This window comes from Dermacentor variabilis, chromosome 8, assembly GCF_050947875.1.
Source record: "Dermacentor variabilis isolate Ectoservices chromosome 8, ASM5094787v1, whole genome shotgun sequence".
NCBI lineage: Eukaryota > Metazoa > Arthropoda > Arachnida > Ixodida > Ixodidae > Dermacentor > Dermacentor variabilis.
The window spans coordinates 143,986,889-144,007,295 of NC_134575.1; the positions used below are offsets into that span (position 1 = coordinate 143,986,889).

Consider the following 20,407-nt stretch of genomic DNA (forward strand, 5'->3'; position numbering starts at 1 on the left):
ATTTTTGCAATTCTGCCTTTTATACATGTACTTTTTTACCATGCCCCTCCTGCTTTGGCCACACGGCCTGCAGTATGCTGTAAATAAATAAATAAATAAATAAATATCAGCCCTAAACTTAGCCTGGCCCACCCTTCTATTACCTCGAAATTAGGATGGCCCACCGCAAATCACTCCAAAATTTAGGTTAGCCCACCCCCATATCACCCACGATTCAGCTTGGCCTAACGCACCAACAAAATAAGAATAGCCATTTTGTTCTCCCAGGTTCCACGCTATAAACACGAAAGTTTTTCTTTTGCATAACACAAAGCCATGCGCAAGCTTCTAGTTATGATGTCCAATGAATAAAATCTTCATGAAAGCGATGACTTAAGAAATGAACATGACACTGCTACGTTTTAGGAAGGAAAAATAGAAAACATAATATTTCAAAAGCACCACTGGAAAACCATAACCGAAAGCAAATCTTGAGTTTTGTGTTTCTTCCATCTGGTTGGAGACTACAAAACTAGGTCCTATGCGGCTTAGAAAAGTGCGAAGCGGGAATCATACTGCGACCACCGTGACGAGGGACTTTAGGTGCGCGCGATTCTACCACTCGGCCATGGCTTCCGAGGCTTCGCCAAGCGGTACGCTCATATATTTATAGATACTAGGTGAATTATCACGACAGTGTTACAAAAATTGCTTTTGGGAACAGTGTTACGCCATGTGCGGAGAGTCGAGATAGGCACCAATCGAAAGCTGAGTCTCCGGACTACATACGCTGCACTGGGTATTACGATAGATGCCGTAGTTTTATCGCAGGCATCGTTCTTGCCTCGAAAATCGAGTACAAATTTTCGTCGTTTCCATAGGCTTCCATTGCTAAATCTTTAACCGCTGCGGGAACAAAATTCTTACGTGCCATAGCGTGATCACTGCATTTGGCTCGTGTGGATTTTCTTCCAGAACACGTCTGTCACCTGCCTTTTCCATAATTGACCTGCAGCTTTTGTTATTCGCTAAAAACCCACTCGTTCCATTAAAAACGCGCTAGCTTCGTGCCGGGCCCACTTGGTGCGCAAGTTGGTACGTGTCCAGAAAAGCTGGATATGATTTCATTTATTAGGCACAAGTAATATCCCCTATGTTGCCCTTGGTGTCAGTGTTCGTTGGATTCGTATGATATAATAAAACATCGGGCCCCCCCTCGGTTACTCTTTCTTCTCGTATATATATATATATATATATATATATATATATATATATATATATATATATATATATATATATATATATATATATATATATATATATTAAATTTCTAATATAGGTCACCTCAGTCCGCTTTGATTTGTGAAAATAGTCTCACTGTTCAAGAACACGTTTCTCCAGTAAGGGAGTATTTGTTTTCAGAACATCTGTAACGCATTTTTCTATATACCCCCTAATTTTTGGCCGATCCCTCAGCGTGGGTAGGTGCCACTTGTACAGAGGAAGGATCAACAACAACAAGATGGAGATATACGCTGTGCAGGACAAAGAAACTTTATTTCTTGGCAACTCTTAGGGCGAGTCGTCGCCTTGGGAATTCAGCTAAAACTTCTTAAGTGAATTTGTCTTGACTCACTGACGTGCTTGATGTGGGCCACCAGTAGTCTCCAAAGTGTGAGGCGTAGTTCTTACGTTGAGAGCCTGCTACAGTCGTTGAATTCAGGTCGGAGCCAGAGAAATAGGCGAAACTTGACGAGTTCTTGTTCTGATCGCTGACCTCTTTCTTGAGCCGCTGAAAAAGATGTGTTCCGACGGCTTTAGCTTGAGCGCTCGTATGTAAATGCATGGAAACGGAAATTTTTTTTTTCAGCAATCGCTGCCCCGAATTTGAGGAGACATCGCGTATTTAAAACAAAATATTATAAACCAGTGACTGTAGGAAGCCGATTTTCAATTTACGTCGTCAATTCTTTTACAAAAATATAAAAAGTTATTAAAAATTGCAAAATTGGAAGAAAACTGGTATCGTATCTGGGACCCAGGAATGGATAACGACCACATAATATTGTAAACTGCACCAAATATTCCAAATAGAGATGGAAATATATGTATAGGCACCGTTTTGTTATATAGCACAATTTGTGAGTTGTAATTTTCTAAAATCCTTGTAAACATTGTAACAAATCTATTGTTCGTTTTAGATGCACTAACAGATTTAATTTATAGAATTGGTTATCTGTTTTGGTGCAAGGTTAGAACTTGTAAACTTGGTGCTTTGATTTTTGTTTCTACCTTACCAGTTTTCGGGAATTTTTGTAGAGAATTTGTGCCATCATTCAGAACTAAATTTCTTCCTACGGAAAGTATGACTTGCCTTTTTATCTCAATTGGAACAAATTTCATTCTGATTCATCCAGCGGTTCTCTCATATAAGAACTTCTTGCATATTATGTGTATATTATTATTTATTTATTTTGTGATACCGTCGATCCCATCAGGGATTTTTACAGGAGTGGCTTAGAAGGGTCTGTAGACATTGTAGTACAGGCATTAACATAAAAATACAAAAGGGTACTTAGTAAGTGTAGAGTTTCATGGACCTATGTTAACAGCAATAAGTATGGCAAAAAGATAACGCACAAAGAGCTTATTTCAATTACATATGTTTTGCAAAGAGACAAAAAGGAAGAAAAGAAGGATAAGCATATGGTTATACAATTGATAGCATCGTCCATCATTTCACATCACACATTTCCAAACACATTTGGTAACTAAAACAATGATAAAGATAGTGTTGATAAAATCATTTAGTTGTGATTGACAGTACTGTTGAGCTAACAAATTCAACAAATATGTGCTACAAATTTGATATGAACAGGGCTAAGCCAAAACTTCCTCCCTAAGTTAAAACTTCCTCTTCAAACAACTCAGACGTGACTTCCGTGGTTGCAGGTACCGATGAACTTCTAACAATGTATTGCGCTGGATTTTCATAAAAAAAAGGTGCTCAATATCTAATATTATGCACGATTTTCTAGCTGCATCGTGCCGATTCTGGTCTGGAGTGTGGGCATGACAAGCGCCGCGTACTCTGCGGACGCAGAAATCCGAGCAAACAGCGTGTTTGGCCAGTAAGCAGGCAACACGCCGCCCAGAGTAAGAAAAAAAAGGACAAGCGAACAAGCTCTATAAATGTCATTTTTCACCATTTGGTAACTTTCGTGCCAAATATACTGTAATTTGCTGCCATAAAACAGTGATGGCAGAACTCATCTCACGATGACTGCCAACGGTAATTAAATCAGCATTTAAGCAATGTAACGACACACGGTGTTGCTGAAGCCACGTTTCTATAATATCGCTAGTGGCCATTGTGAGCCTCAAGTTGCTTCGTCTTTCAGCGACATACACTGTCTTCACTGTCAGCCCACTTTGCTGTCAGACTCAGTTGCCAAGGTCACCCATGAGCATGACGATGAATGTTTGACGACGACGGAGTGACGAAGATGGAATTGCGAAGAAGGGTGGATCTCGATGTAGCTGCAAAGGCAGATTGACGATGACGGCCTGAGGACAATGAGATGACGAGCGCAAGGCGACGATGGCATCATGATGACGCTATGAGGACAACCGAATGATGGCGATGTCCCCACCACGACAGCATAGTGACGACGATATGAGTGTGGATTCGGAACAGTGACTGTCTCACGGTGATAACATGACAATGGCAGAACAGTCACGATTGAACGACGACAGCGAGATCACGATAAACTGACATCGATGGACCGCGAAGGCCGTATGACAATGACGATGGCCTAACAACAATGGAATGATGTTTCCCAAGTGATGATGATACAATGACAGCGTGACGACGATTGCCGCGCGACTGGCCGCTCGAGGCACTTTGCACGTATTCGCGGTCTGCTTTCACGCTAGGAAAAACACTTACGTAGGACGAATTAAGCAATTGAAAGCTGCATCGGAAGTCTTTCATGTCACTCTACAATGTTCTGATCGACACTTTCCATCGAATTAGAATATTTGAGAAGTGGGCTTGGCTGCTCCTGAATTTAAAAAAAAAAATGCCTGTGGCAGATAATACAGTTCTAACCCTTGATCTAAATTAGTCGATGAGGCGGTCATCCTTGCTACGGGAAATCGAAATCTTAATTAAAGAATTAACAGGATTACACCATTCACTGTTTGATTAAATTACGTTACGAGACATGTTTCAATCTTCGAACGATACGTTCGTTCGCAGGGCGTATCTGCTTGGAACGAATTAATTGACCAATTGCTTGGGCGTTAAAGTTAAATTTTTAAGAAAACGCTATTTTATGCATTGAAGCACAAATGTCATTGAACACAAACGCATTTTGCCGCACACTTTGAAAATCAATATCTCAAAGCTGGTGCAGTCCAGACTATTCATTTGAAGTGCCTTACGAACTCACCAGGTACAATTCCTAGATCAAAATTTGTGCCTTGGAAAGTTAATTAGTGTAGCAATGTGACTTATTTACTGAAGTATTTTAATTTCTGAAAGAGGTAATGGGCGCCTCATACAGTTCCTATATGAAGGGCTAGAATTGTGCTCTCTGCCGCAAGAAATTTATAAAGATTTGGTGAAGCAAAAAAGAATACCTGTGTATCAAGCAAGTCTACGATCTGTCACCATCGGAGCAATGCATTGAAAGATGAGACGTCATTGTAGTAGTATTCAATATCTCTTCAAAAGAAAGAAAGGTACAATTAAATAGCAATTTCATCAAGTCTATTTTGCCGTGGATACAGAGTAAATTAAGCACAATTGTCACCTTCATGTTGGCGTATTCCAGAAATGTTCATGTACGTAGTGAAGAAAAATATTTCCACCTGATCCAAGTAGCGTAATTGATCCTTAGAGAAATGTTTGTTCGCCTAAAACAAACAGAATTGCATGAAAATTTGAATTATCTTATGTAAAAAAACCATAGCTTTAAACACGCCATTCTTAATTTAGTTAGCTTCAGCGCGACATCGTATAATTTGTGCCCAAATGAGAGCCAAAATACAATAAAAATTGCTCATCTTTACGTAACATATATATATATATATATATATATATATATATATGTATGTATATGTATATATATATATATATGTATGTATATGTATATATATATATATATGTATGTATATGTATATATATATATATATGTATGTATATGTATATGTATATATAACGACAGTGAATCAGTTGTCCCTAATGTAGCATATGGATCATAATGCTCATACAAAATTTGTTTCTTTTGCACAAAAAGTGCTCTCATGCATGAAAATAAGACGGTGTGAAATCAGAGCCGCATTATTAAAGGGAAATAATGTCATATATGTTCTTTGTCAAAATAATTATATGATGGTATGTATGGCGAATACACCAAATCTAGCTGCAGAGCAACTTAGTTACTTTCCTCCTTTTCCTTTTTCCGTTAACTTTCCATTTACCTGCAGCGCATGAATCTTAAGAGGACTCAAGATAATGAAAGATTTTTTAACCTAGATCTCTGCATATTTGTATGTCCCCGCATCAATCAAACGCCCATTACGTTTCTCGAGAAATAGGCAGTAGCCGGAGAAAGCCGCCGGTACACTTGAGATGGAATTACCGCAACGTGTGTCCTGATAGAGCTTAACGTAATCTCAAAACTGCAAATTTCCTGAATATTACTCCCAAGAGGAAACTCTTCAATTAAAATACCCACTATTTGCTTTTACTTTTGCATTTCTTATTGCCTGTCCTGGATTACGCAATTCAGCCTGTTCAGGTGGCTTACTTTACTAGGAAGGCGTTACTTGCACAAGAAATCGCAATATTCAGGCGTATAACTAGACCCCACTGTTAAATTATTCACATTCTGAGATGTGTTGCAGTTCGTTCTCAAGACTACCTGTAGTGATATATCTTGTCTGCCTAGCAGAAATGGTAAGACTCGCACTATTTATCATATGTCGACCTTACACAATGGCGTTTCAGTTAACAGTTTTACGAAATCGTGTGTCAAGCGGTTAATAGTAATTTTACGCTTAACGAAACTGCATTTTTAGCTGATTTCAAGGGTGGATACCTCGAAAGCGCCGATAGCCTTAGAATTTCTGTCAGGAAAGCATGCCTTTACTACTGCCCGGCTTGAATTTTGTTATATGGACAAATGCCCTTAAGCGAAAGATTAAAATGGTATTCAGTGATAAATTTTATATGCCACCAGGCCAATATTATTTGCCGGCCGAACAACGTTCGCCTCGTCAGGTAATCCACCTGAACAGGCCGAATTGCGTGCTTTGCTTCGTGCAATTAATAAATGTCATGACTAAAAAATAATGATACGACAGCATATCAGATTGAAGAGCCCAGTTGCCAAGGCACATTACAACAATCCATTCAGATAGTAATTTCCAGACTCCTTATTTATTCGTATTACGTAATGCGTCGATGAATAACATACCTATTCGCAACACAACGTTTTCAAGTTTACTGCTCTACCGTTTCAACTCACGATATTCATCATGACAACAATGTAATGCCATTATACAATGCAACTTTATAACCATTAGTTTTACCGTCTGACTTCATCGGCCACATGAAGGCAGTTCGACGCACTTCATAACCTCCGCAATTACAAATTTCAACCAATACAAATTTGACATCCCGAAACTGGTTTGACTTTCGTTCCTCCCGCTCAGAATTCGCACGAAGGCGCTGATTGTAATTCATGCACGGTCAATACATCACCGTCATATGCTTGCAAACAGAGAACGCCAGACCAGGAAGCGGCTCCAACAGCAGACAGCGCTGCAGCAGACAACGCAAAACGGCCGCGTCCTTGCATCACCGCCACCGAGAACGGCGCCTCGCGAGGATGACACGCGAGAGGAGGAGGATGCTGTGACGTCACGAGGCGTCTCGCCGAATCGGCGGGCGTACTACTCGCGCCCGAAACGAAAACTGCCGCCGCTGCCAGTTCCCGGGGAAGAGTTGCAAAACGTATTCGCGCCGCTTGCGAGCCGCGTGCGCGCGTGGTGTTTCGCCTGAGATATCACTGCCAAGGGTTTCGCTGCGCCGATCCCCAAGGACTGGGTATGTATCGCTCTCGCTTTCGAGTGCGTAGGATAACGACACCTAGAAGTTTTTCCCTATCTACGTAGCTCAGCGAAATGGGTCTGTCCGTGCGCACTTCTGCGCAATGAATGGCGATTGTGCGCTCTGTTAATCTCGCGAGAACTCGGTCGAGTCCATGATCGGCCACTTTGAAGGAACTTGTCGGTTGATAATACGTGCAGAGCAGCCTAGCGGTAGGTCCCATGTAGAGCTCCCGGCGCTGGTTTATTTTCAAGTGAATGCAACTTTATTGATAATCTTTTCGAAATGAATAGTCGGATTTTACGTTTAATTTGTGGGCTATAACTTCCCGAAATTGCTCAGTCTATTGCGGGGGACGCCGCATTGATTTTCCACACTTAGGGTTATCTAACGTGAGCCTAAATGCAAGTGCATGAGCCTTTCTAAGCCGACAGGGCGAAAAAAAAAAAAAAAACTTGCGTGCTACTGAAAGGCAGGCGTGCAAGCAGACGGACACAAAAAGGAACCAACCGAACAACACGAACAATCTGGACGAACTTGCTCAACTTTCACTCGTTCAAGGAATTTACAACCTGCTGGAGTTGTACTTATTTCTCAGCTGCGCCTAGTAAATGTAGCAATTGCCGTTTTGTGTGAGTCTTCGCGTGCGTAGCACTTTCCGGAGTCGGCTGCAACCATGATAGCTGCACAAAGCTGTTCGTGGCTTCAGCTGTTTCAGCTTTCGCGAACATTGAGCGCTTCTACTGCACACTTGTCCCCTTGTGGGGGCCGACGGGCTACGTCTTCCTGGAAATTTTCGTTGCTGTTATGTGTCAGCTGTGCCGATTCCTAGGACTGCGTTTGCAGAACACGGTTGGCACAAGACAGGCAATGGAGATAATGAATACACTGTCGTTTGTGATTAACGCCTCTGTTGAAAAGTTGGGCTCGGGCGTCCAGGGGCGGCTTGCACGAACATTTTATAACGATAATAATAACGAATTTAGGAACGCGTTCTTGTGCGGACTACAGGCGTCGTCTATGGAACATTAAGGAACGCGTTCTTAAATTGGTTATTGTTTCCATTATTAAATGTTCGTGCGAGCCGCCTCAGGAGCACAAGGTGTGGCTGCCTACATGCGTGTCTGATGTAGGAAGGTGCGTGTCAGCGGAACTTCAACCAGCCTAATGTTCTGACAGCTCGATTATTATTATTATTATTATTATTATTATTATTATTATTATTATTATTATTATTATTCCTGTTCGTTGTTACTGCCGTTACTTCACTGCTAACGTATTCGCACTGACTTTGTTTCTTTTCAAACTCCTTCACGGTGTCCTCACTTCCCCCGAACTCCTCAGTTGAATCATGTTTCGTCGTCCGCGCAAAGTCAACGGAGAACATAGACATTTCCATGCTGTTGTCTGTCATCACCACCACTCAACCGTGCACGGCGTACTGAGTCTTTGTAACAGTTACCTTTATGATCTCGATATTTTCATACCGCGCTGTCGGTGTTGTTATCGGAATTTCGCGTTGTTGTTTCACAGTTTCACAGATTGTTCACCTGGCTGCCTTCTTTTTTTTCTGTACTTTGCATTATATGGTATGTACGCTCCCTTCTTTTGTAATTGTTCTTTCCATTCATCGGTTTCTTTCTTTTCTGCTTCTATTCCCGTGTACATTTTCTTCTTTTCTTTATTTCGTGTATGCAGGGGGGGGGGGGGGGCTGCACTCACACTTTATGTTGTGCGTGACTTATTTATTTATTTACTTATTGTACTCATCCCTTCCCTAGACTCACACCAACCCCTCCTTAACACTATCAGTGATTCGCACCTTCTGTGATTGTCCAAGCGTTTTCTGTCACACTACATGAAACGTGGAAACTTTTAGGCAACTCAGTTTGTTAAAGCAACTAATGGGACCAGCGCGGAAGTGGAGGTGAGCGGGAAAGGAAACACAAACGTGTTTGTGTTACCGCTTCTTCTGCCTCGTATCCATGGCAGCGGAAGCCATTGACACGTGTTCTACACATGGCCCCGCTGGGCCCACCTTGTAGAACGTTTAGTTGGCACGTGGGCACGGAATGGCGGCACCGAATGGTAGAAAGATTGAATGCACCGTAATTTATACAAGTTCTATTAATGCGCCATCGAGATATCGCATTAAATTTTGTATTATTACTTTCCGAAACTACATTCTGATTATGAAGTACACCGTACTGGGGACTCCGGAATAATTTTTTACCACCTCGGGTTCTTTAACACACGCCTATACTTCGTTTCATACATCAGGTGCAACGCTGTGAAGGCTAAAGATACTTTTTGCAGTGGCTGCGTTCGCACTTAGAAACAGTTTGGTGTCTTTTGAGCAGTTTTGTGAAGATGTTCTTTCCATTAAGTCAGTTCTGAATGAAAATAATAATTTACCCTTAGAAACAGACAAACCATGTGAACATTCGGCGGCTAGCTAGCAAGTTGTTTTATATTAAATTGCTTTTCGTTGTGTTTTTGTCTGCATCCCTAACGTGCGTGCTCGCGCGAGCAAACGCCGCTGGCGCCCAGCGATGCATAGACGGAACGCGCGGAGTTATAGAATTTGGAAACCGCTACTTGCGTAGCTTGCGCAGCGTTGCACCCGATGTATGCAACGGAGTATAAACCTAAGTGTACGAGCGTGTTTCGTACTTCGCGCCTTTCAAGATGTGGCCGCCGGGGAAGAGATTCAATCCCACGACCTCGTGCTCAGCAGAGCAATGCCTTCAGCCTGTCTGCGTAACTTTGAAGCTTTTTCGCGACGTGAAATGTAATAAAAGAGGAATGATATATCACACTTCCCAACATTAACCAGAATAAGGTTTCTCAATTAATGAGCTGTACCTCTAAACAAAATAAGAAAATTAAAAAGAAATTCGGCGTAACGAGAACACAGCACTCGAGAAAATGCTACAATGCTTATGGCTTAAAAATTACAGGTTAGCTGAATTTCCCACATCGAACCATGCTTTTGCTGTGCAGTTACTGTAATCAAAAAGATTATTGTGTCACATCGGTCCCAGTGAACGATTCTAATGCGTTTTGAAGTATCTAAATTAGTTCGTAATCTGTATTCCACAATTTGGCACCAATAGTTCAATAGTTAAATAAGTTACAGCATGGTGACATTGTGGTCGAAAATAAAATATACGCGCGATAGCCTTCCAATAAGCACGAGAAAAGCCTGCACAACCTGAGTCAGTATGTCAATAAAAAGAAAGGCGACTCAACAAGAAAATCGCGCGGGGCGACTCTGCGGCTTTCAATCGCGTCTCGCCTACCAGAACACCGGCCGCACTGGGCGCTTCCCTCGAGGGCGGCGCCCCTTTCGGTCTGACGCAACCGAGCGGGTTCCTTTCGTCGTCGGGTCCCTCGCACGATGCATGCATTCACCTGGCGCGCTGAGGGGTCACAGGCAAACGACGCTCCGTAATGACTGCCTTCCTGGAAGACCATCATCGCTGCGGACGTCTCCTGCGCAAACGATTCTTGTAATGCCGAGGCGTGCCCCCGGTGCCTTCCGCTTCCTCGGTTAGACCTAATGTTCCCAGCACCGAGCTCCATTATTTCCCCGTCACTGACGAGAATGCGTCGCCCCAATTCGGCGTCTTGGCAGCGGTTAGGCAATGGGTGTTACCATAAAGTGCGCTACAAATGTTTGAGCAAGGCGGATTCGAGAACAAATGTGAATTTCTGCTCCTGTAAAAGGATAACAAAGAAGAAAAACTCGATCACTTTAACTGATGAAGTATTCTTTCAGTACTTTGGTTAATTTCGCGCTAATATGTATTGCTACTACACAAAATGAAGACCCAACGTTATTATACATGCATAGTTCCTTTTTTTTTTCGCACCAAACACCCAACTTCGGTATTTCGATTTTTTTTCCTTCTGCATTCGTAATTTTGTGCTTAGTAAAACGTTTAAATTGAAAGTTGCTAAATTCACTCTTTAGAAAATAATAAATCGTGATGAAATGATGTCTTGCGCCACACATCCACGGTAACATCACGTTTCTCCCGATTTTGGTGCATCTGTGCGCGAAGTTTTGGAGGACATGGCAGCAGCCGTGGCAAGGAAGGGAACTTCAGTTCTTAGAATCCAGCACGCAGTTTCGCTTTCTTCTCCGAACCATTCCGTTGCTGCTGCGGGCTGATCTAAATACATCCTTAGTGATCTAAGCATCCCATTTCTCACCTGAAGAACGTCAACATTCTTCGTGCGGGTTCACTTGCCGGCGCCCTCGCGGAGTCGAGGTTTGCGCTAGGGCTAGTTACTAGAGCTGACGCTTTCTTATATAAATCTGTATATAATCCTGTATATAGAACGCTGATATTTGCATAAACATTCTAGGGACTCCTTGCGCTTATATCTTAAATTGCGAAAAGGTTTGATGTTGTCTTCGTGCGAAGCAACGTTGACGTTTCTTCAAAACTTTTGGTTTTTGCACGAAACCTTTCTACAAGTATTTTTGTCAACATTTGTTTATAAACACGTTGTTTTAACTAGTGCCACGATGAGAAAATTTCTGCCTCTACAATTTCATAGAATACGTTTTGGTATAAGGTGTGCCGTGTTACAGCAAAAGAAAAGTATTTACTCACTACTTTAGCATTGCGGATTTTCCTGTGGGCAGATAGGTGTAAAGGCAAGGTGGTTCTCATTTATTGTATCACCATGTTAGTCGCAAAAACTACTGCGGACTGAAACATTTAACAAAAGAAATGAGTTCTGATAATTGTAACTCTAACATCAATGCGCATTGCCACATAATTTCTGGGAGCAATTTTGGAAACCGGTGCTAAGTGCATAATCCTCAACGCACTCGAATTCAATGACACAATGGGACTTGTGTCCTAAACCAATTAGTAAGAACGTTAAGCAGTGAAAAGTTGTTTATTAGCCAACACCGCTATGTACTCTGTCTTGCAAGTATAGTGCCGGTCTTATTAGGTAACACAGCAGATGTAACAAAATTGCAATGTCTACCACAATAAAAATATGTATGTTTTAAAGAAGCCATTTCCCATTAAACTATATAATCACGAGTTTTCCAAGTCCAGTCGCCATTGTGTGATCTCAACAGCGTGACAACTATGTTCTATGTGGTGTCACTACAAAAATGTACGCAGATTTTGAGAAGAATGCTCGTTATACCAAGAGCGCATTACGAGTGTCAACCTCGCTATAGTTTGCGCCTACGCTCACTGTTGTCACTTTCCCTTTTGTGCAAAAGAATGCTTTTTCCGAGTAGCTCATGGCTTCGCTTCTCCTAAACGTAATCAGGGATGACCACTCAATTCAAAAATAGCAAACGCTACCAGTGTACTTTGTATTCTGCGAACCTGCCGCAATGAACGACTAAATGCGTAGCAAACATTTCTCCTGAATGCCACATTATCCCTGTGCTCATATTTCTGTTACTTCTGCAATGTGCTCGAAGTTTTATTGTAGAACATACCGCATGGTAGCATCAGAGGTAGAAATCAGGAAGAAGCTAAACCAATGGACTTTTAACAATATATCACGAACGCACTACACAACCGTGGCAATATGCCAAAGCATATGCGATACTGAGGTGCAGTAATTAGCAGGAATAGACAGATTGACGAAGTTTTGCTCTGGCTACCAGAATTTCCTTGCAGAAAGAATGAAAATAACTTGTACTTTGCCAACGCAAGCTGACCTCCTAAAATTTTGTACTTGAAACTCTGCTTAGACGTAGTTAACTTCCTTGAAAACATTTCACTTTTCCTAATGCTCCTCTTTGCAGCGATGATGACACTGCAAATTCTGGTTGAATATAGAAAATATCTAAATGAGCCTTGAACGAGACATTGTATGCTGGCTGGCCTGAATATAGTTCAAGAAATATTTCGTTGCTGCTAAGGTAACACTTAAAGAATTCGCGTATAATGTATGCCTGTGTGTGTCCTGAATTTATTTATTTTATTTTTATTTGTGAATACTGCTGTCTCGTAGGGGAGACATAGCAGGAGTGGGTAGATACACTAGTAAACATTCTGCGTAGTTCTTTAATTCTACGTTTGCACCCCTAAAGATTCTTATAAAACCATTCATTTCAGTAACCCGTTTACTGCGGATTACGAATGGTAGAGAAGACAAAATCAAAAGCAAACGCTAATTTTTTGGATGTGCCTATTATGCAAAAATGCAAAAAATATTGCGGGAGAAACGATCTAACGACGCCTGTCGACAGTAATATGTTATCATTTAATCAATATAGCGTCACAACGCATTGCCAACGTCCGAACAAGTTATGTATGAGGCGTGTGCACTTTAAAACACAGCGAGTTCCGGGAACTCTCTTGGAGGGATTATCTGCTTGTCCCATATTTCACTCCCTTTTCGAAAGTAGATCGATCCCCTTTTAGATAGAGTAGAATAACTCCCCCTGACGGTTTTATCACTCCACCGCAAGGGAGTGCTAGTACTCTTCAGCAGAATGATAATACTCTCCCCACAGGAGTAATAGCACTCCCCCAGAGTGATTATACTCCTCCACAGGAAGTACGTCTACTCCTCCAAACTGAGTGTTTCTATATCCTTAAACAGAATGCCTGTGCTCCTCCTAACAGAGATTGTACTCCTTCAGAAAAGAGTGCTTGTACTCTTCCCAATAATATGAAAGTGCTGATGATGTAGAGCCATGGTCAGGTTAGAAGAGATTCGCAATACTTACATTTGGGGAATATTTGATTCCTTCATAAGTAGCTCTTGCACTTATGCTTCGTGAATTAGACATAATCTGTAGTCGCCGAGTTACCCTAATGAAAAATTTTTTTCTCGTAAAAGGTCATAATCTTTATTCGTCAGTCACAAGATAAATTGAATAATAATTTGAGAAACCTAATGACACGCACATAAAATCAGATTACAATGATGTACATGAACTTCACAACGTATCTTGTAATCATAAGTATATTCTCTGAAGTTTCATCAGTATTAGTGTAGAAATATCCTTAATTTACATTTGGCTGCATCTTTGAAATAATAAAGTATACAATGGAAAGTTAAACATAGAACAAACGTGCGCAAACTCACAATGTATTGGCACTACGGTCGAAGAGAAATATGTGCCAAATTACTGGCCAGCAAGCGCATTTCTAGCACAGAACGCATGCACTTATATGGCAGAGGTTACCAAAGGAGCTGATAATTATGTTTGAAGTAGTAACTTAGCGCGATAAAAACACGGAAACGAGAACGGCGTACAAGGGCAAGCGCATAAACAAGACATAAACATGGAGCCGGTAACGTAGACAAAATGTTCAAGAAACTTTTTTAGTGCCATATTCTAAGACAGCAGCTCATTTGATAACGCCCTGTACAACGTATGAATGTTCTTGACTGAGGGTACAGTGCAGTGCATTTAGAAATGTGTCGTATATTCTCATGCGAGGTCACAGGTCTAGCCTTCGTTATAAATATTTCACATAAAGTAATTCGTGTGTGGGTTGCACCCCATTGTGTCTAAGCGTGTCTTGTCGTAGTTCTGCAGCAATATCCCGGCCCAGTCTCAATGTAGTGCAGAGGTGTACCAGATTTCCTATCCGGTTGGCGTTCTCGCGAAAGTAGTTTCCTGGTACTGTTGGGATTGATCTGTTGCACTTTCTCACAAATAAATACAATTAAATTCACAATGTTATCTAATGCGTAGCAAATGAGTATTAAACTGCAAGGAGCATTGACATTAAAATATTGCGAATCATATTTATTATCATATAATGTAGCTTTTTATTCCGCATTACGATAAGAACGCTTTGAGGAGCAGCTTACATGATTACATTATCAATTATTGTGGCTAGTTGAAAATGCAATCTAACTAAACTATAGCTTGGCTTCAGCTGTGAACCAAAAATCAGATGCGATGAATGTTATGCATCAAAGGCGACATAAGCATAAGTACAGGCGGGGCAGTGCACGGAAAAGACATTAGCAAAGCATAAATTGGGAAAGGCACCATTCTGATTTACATATCCCTTCCATGAACGTGGATTTTGCATGCGGCTATGTATATACTTTAACAATGAACCAACTACGTGAAACCAGAGGTTTTTTCTTACTGAAGCGGTTGAAGTACGCTAAAGTAAGAAGAATTATTGGGCTTCACAGAATATTATCTTCATCTGAAGACAAGTATATAAGTGTCTGGGAAGACTAATACAGCGCCTCACTGTGCACTCTATCTTAAGTCCAGAAATTTACTATGTGCAAAAATGCTTTATTTTATTTTGCCGTATAAAAATTATGTCTGCAGAAGCTTTTAAATTGAAGGGCTCTTGCTTGATTGACATTATATGCTTACATCCGCCAATTGATGAACAAGTGTTCCTCGCAGAGGCTCTCAGTTCCTTGCATTTACCACATCCCTGCCTCCACTAGCATACTTGGTTGGCAAGTAGATTAAGTCACCTTAATGAAAATCTCGAATACCTGCAAGAAGCACTCGTATGACTATTTTACAGGAGAAACCATAATTTTACATGTGACTAATTAATTTTTCAATCGAAAGCGACTCTGTGGCTTCTAATTAGGACGTAAGGCGCACACCACGGTGCACAGAATTAAAGGCCTTGGTCATTACTCCCGCTTCGGGAGCCGAGAGCAGTTCTAATTAACTTGTTTCGTGAGCAGGCACGTAAACAATAATGACTTCTTAATCCTGATTTGCTCTGCCCCCAATGCATCCCCTTTCTGGAACCTAAGTGGAAGCCATACATATAAATTTAGGTGTAGAAATAGATAAAAGGGAAGACATGAAAATCTGTCTCCCTTATATCAGCGCTTAAAATACAGAATGACAGTGGTTTGTATTTGCACCCTTGCAACTACATGCTGTTAACTTATGTGAGCAACTAACCAAGCATTCGCTGTTGCTTTCTATAGTGAACACAGGCGCTGTGCTGACTGGAAATATGTATTATGTCACCAACCAAATCCGGCAATGTTATAATAACACCATTGTTTCTCACATGGATATATTGTCACAGCCTTGTAGGAGACGGGAAAGCCGGTCTAGAGAACGTACAAAAGCACTTTATTAGAGCAGTGAACGCGACGTCGTTATCGTCTTTGTTTTTCTACCCACGCGCTACTTGAGCGTCGTTTTCATCGCCTGGCACATACCCGCGGCGACCATATAGGATATGGCATTTGCCCCTCCTTTGGAAAGAAAAAAGGCGTCGTTCCGATGCATCAACCTCCGAAGGCAGTGCGCAGACGGTGCTAAGCTGAGGTCATTAGGAAAAGTATGACTTCACACGAAGCACGTGCACAACCTCTGGCAGATGCCGCCGGTGTTTCGAGCAGTTATGACTGTCGGGGACAACTTCATAATTCACATCGCATTGCAGTGCAGAACTGTGTACGGCTCAAAGTATCTTCGCAGGAGCTTCTCAGATAGCCCCCGCCGACGATTAGGAGTCGAGGCCCACACTTGGTCACCGACGTTGTACCTGACGGGTCTGTGCCGAAGATTGTAGTTTCTGGCATCGTATTCCTGTTGTTCTTGGACTCTAAAACGCGCAAGCTGCCTGGCTTCCTGTGCGCGTTGCGTAAACTCCTCAGCACCAGTGTCGTCGTGACCGCACTCGTGTGGCAGCATTGCTTCCAACATTGTTGTCACTTCCCGGCCGTAGACGAGGTTGAAAGGTTTCACGCGTGCTGTCTCTTCGCGAACCGTGTTATACGCCAATGTAACATATGGTAAAATCTCCTCCCAGTTCTTGCGGTCGACGTCGATGTACATACTCATCATGTCTGCCAGAGTCTTATTCAAATGTTCTGTCAGCCCATTGATTTGGGGATGATAAGCCGTGGTCTTTCGGTGAGTGGTACCACTTAGGCGCAAAACAGTATCCAGAAGCGCAGCCGTGAACGCAGAGCCTCTGTCTGCTATGACCACAGCGGGAGCGTTCTGCCTTAGGAGAACGGATTCGATGAAAAATCGCGCTTCTTCGGCTGCTGTTCCACGTTGGATGGCACCTGTTTCGGCGTATCGAGTAAGGTAATCTGTGACAACGATTATCCATATATTTCCGACAGTAGACAGTGGAAACAAACCAAAAGGTCCATGCTAATTTGTTCAAACGGAGCTTGCGGCATCTGCGCAGGATGTAGCAGTCCAGCTGGCTTGCAGGGTAGGGCTTTGCGGCGCTGGCAATTCAGGCATGTCTGTGTGTAACGTTTCACGGCCGACGCAAGTTGTCGCAGATTACAGGTACGAGGGAACAGCTTCGCGGCGGAAGCGTGACGTCGTCGTCGGCGATACGTAAGCGGGGTCGCTGGTGCTCCACGGTGTCGACGTCGTCTGAGCTCGTAGAAAACGTAACGACGAGGTCACGGACAATAATATCTGCACCGCGTTCTCTCAAGAAATCCATCCCCAATATAAAGCCCTTGCAACACTCAAAGAGAATGACGAGGGTGGCGACGATGGCTGCACCGGCGATTACTATTCTGGCTGTGCATTTTCCAATAGGCGTCATCAACTGGCCGCTGGCAGTTCTGATGTTGGACCCGGTCCACGGCGTCTTCACTTTTCTCAGCCTGTCGGCCAGCTTAAGACTTATTATCGAAAAATGCGATCCAGTATCGACGAGAGCGGCCACTTGGTGGCCGTCAATGCAAACGACAAGATCGGCGCTGACGGCGTCGGTTACAGGGGACGTGGTTGGAGTCGTCGGAGATTTAGAGTCGTCGATCGTCGGCGATGAGGGCACTTGGAAAGCTAGACGGTTTGTAACCTCACCCCCGGAGGTCGCTGCCTCTAGTTTCCCCGGGCTAGGGGACCTGCTTCTAGGGGCGTCAGAAAAATCGCAACGGGTCGGTGGGGTGTAACGAGCCTGAGAAGGGGAGCGCGATCGAGGCGTCGTTGAACCTTCCCGCCGATAGTTTGTGGAATTGCCATCAAAGCATCAAACAGATGGTGATTACAGTTGGAAAATCTTGGATACCCAACTGCGCGGTAGTGGCACGCGCGGTAAACATGTCCTGCATCGCCACAATGAAAGCATAGCGGCCGCCGGCTGTCAGCGGTGCGCCACAAATTGGTCTTTCGAAGCGGGTAGCCGGCAGGGTAGTCGTCGTAAGACCGAGGCGCAGCGATCGGCTGGCGGCGATACGGCATGGCTGTCTGCGGCTGTGACTGTCAAAAATAGGGCATCGGGGGTGGCGGTGATGGCTGCGTCGTAGCGGCTGACGGTGCCAGCAGCATCGCAGTGGCGGGAGGTGGACGACAGACAGCTTCCGCGTAAGTTAATCGTTCTTCGCTGCACCGCCTGCCAGTCTGGCGACGAAAAGGCCTGTGGAACTTCCTCCCGAACGATATCAGCGACAGAAACCACCGCTGATGCCATGGTAGAAATGCCGAGCTGCCGGACGGATCTCCTTTGGCGCAAAGTCCCGGATGACTTCACGCAGAGACGTGCCGCAGCTCCTAGGTAGAATCGAAGCGTTCACCGGGGAGTTCTTACGATCACATTAGTGGTACCTTTGCTGTAGTGCCCGTTCGATGGCGCAAGCCTCCTCGGTAAATTTGGCCACTGTCGTCGGTGGATTCCTCACGAGTCCGGCAAACAGTTCCTCCTTCACTCCGTGCAAGAGGTAGCGCAACTTCTGTTTTTCGGTCATCTCAGGTTCTTCTCTGCAGATAAGGCGGGTCAAATCTTCTGCAAACATGGCAGCGCTCTCGTTTCCGTTTCGAATACGGGATTCGAGAAGGCGCTGCGCGTTTTCTCTTCTGTCGCTACTAGTGAATGTGTCTAGCAGCTGGGTGCGGAAGGCATCCCATGTAGTCAAACTTCCCTCCCGGTTCACAAACCACGTCCGCGCACTGTCTTGAAGCGCAAAATAGATATTAGCCAGCTTTTGCTGGGAGCCCCAGTCACTATAACTGGCGACAGGCTTAAATTGATGCTCAGTAGCAATGACGCAATGGATATTACGGCATGGATATAAGCATGGCATAACAAGCCTTGTTGCCCATGCTTATAGGCACATCCATGCCTATAAGCATGGGCAACAAGGCTTGTTATGCCATGCTTACCCACATTTCAAGATTAACAAGAAAAAGTTCACTGCGGCCTGTATCTAAGCTTACTAAAAGGTAGGAACTCATTTTCATTGATGAGGAACGCAATGGAGTTCATTTTTGACAGACTCGACTATTGCTGCTGCAGTTTGAAATCTAGCATTTTACATTCTTCAAGGTGTGTAAAAGCTGCAGTTAGACCGGAATTATTTGTTAATTAGACCAACTCTTTGTTTTGTGTTTGACAGACGACTGGTAACACAGAATTCAGGCAACGTTTTATTTTAATACTGTTTCCTCACTGAAAATATTAAAGCGAGAAATACATTTTGATGTGCCGCGAAGTAGCAAAATGCACAGATTACTCTTGAGGCCCCCAGAGAAGCGTGATTTAACTGTTCATATGACATAATTCCTAAGCGCCAGCTCATATTAGCAAATGGACGGCAAATGCGCTTGACAATTGAACGAGTTCGTACGCATAAGCACCCTTTCAAATGCGCACCGTGGTCGAGAACCACAACACGAGACATAAAATCATACATATAATCACACCATTTCAATTCATGAGCAAGAACAGATGTCTTACTCAGCCTAAAATATGAATTACTCGTGCGTTTTCAGTAAGTTGAACATAACGCGCGCAACAGACTTCTTCAGCCTGCGGCAAAATTTCTAACTAGCACTGGCGCTGTACGTAACTTCAATGGTCCCAGATTACCCATCGGCGAAAGACACCGTCAAGCGCGCGTCTTATAAGGAAAGCATGCCGCCAGCAAAATGACGCCTTCTGTTATGTGACTCCTTACTTCAACAGCGTTCCGTACGCAGTATGAACTGAATAAATTCAAACACACAAAACCTACGCTAACCACGCTCAGCATAGGCTCGAAATCATGGGCTGGTAAACATACCATTGTATGCGTTCCCTCGCCTCAAGTCTTATTGAACATGGTTCTGGCAGTGTTTGCGATTTTCAAAGCTCTTGCGGATAGCAGCAAGTCATAAAATCAGATGCAGTTATTGCGATGACTGGCTTTTTCGATTGGGATCGAGAGACGAAGCGCGCTTGCCTAGTCCGTTGTCAATCGCGTCGGCTAAAATGCACGACGACTTCCTGGCGATAGCCTGTCATGTATGCGCAGAATGTGCACGTAAGTTAGAATTCACTTACCGTGGAGGATTTGTTATATCCAACGAATGACGAACGACTGTCCTGTTTTCGCGGCGAC

The 20,407-nt window shown here is 43.2% G+C and overlaps 1 protein-coding gene and 1 long non-coding RNA gene across 2 annotated transcripts in view; one reads left to right on the forward strand and one right to left on the reverse strand.

The window, feature by feature from the left end:
* Positions 1-1,514: 1,514 nt before the first annotated feature.
* Positions 1,515-6,985, reverse strand: LOC142590648 (uncharacterized). Its single transcript, XR_012830209.1, has 3 exons — positions 6,752-6,985; positions 4,797-4,899; positions 1,515-1,771 (listed from the first exon to the last, which is right to left on the reverse strand). It is a non-coding gene; the product is annotated as an uncharacterized LOC142590648 (long non-coding RNA).
* Positions 6,986-6,991: 6 nt separating this feature from the next.
* Positions 6,992-20,407, forward strand: part of LOC142590647 (alpha-N-acetylgalactosaminide alpha-2,6-sialyltransferase 5-like) — a 106,398-nt gene continuing 92,982 nt past the window's right edge. Inside the window, exon 1 of the mRNA XM_075703019.1 lies at positions 6,992-7,096. The gene's annotated coding sequence lies outside the window, so the exon portion shown is untranslated. The remainder of the gene's footprint in view (positions 7,097-20,407) is intronic.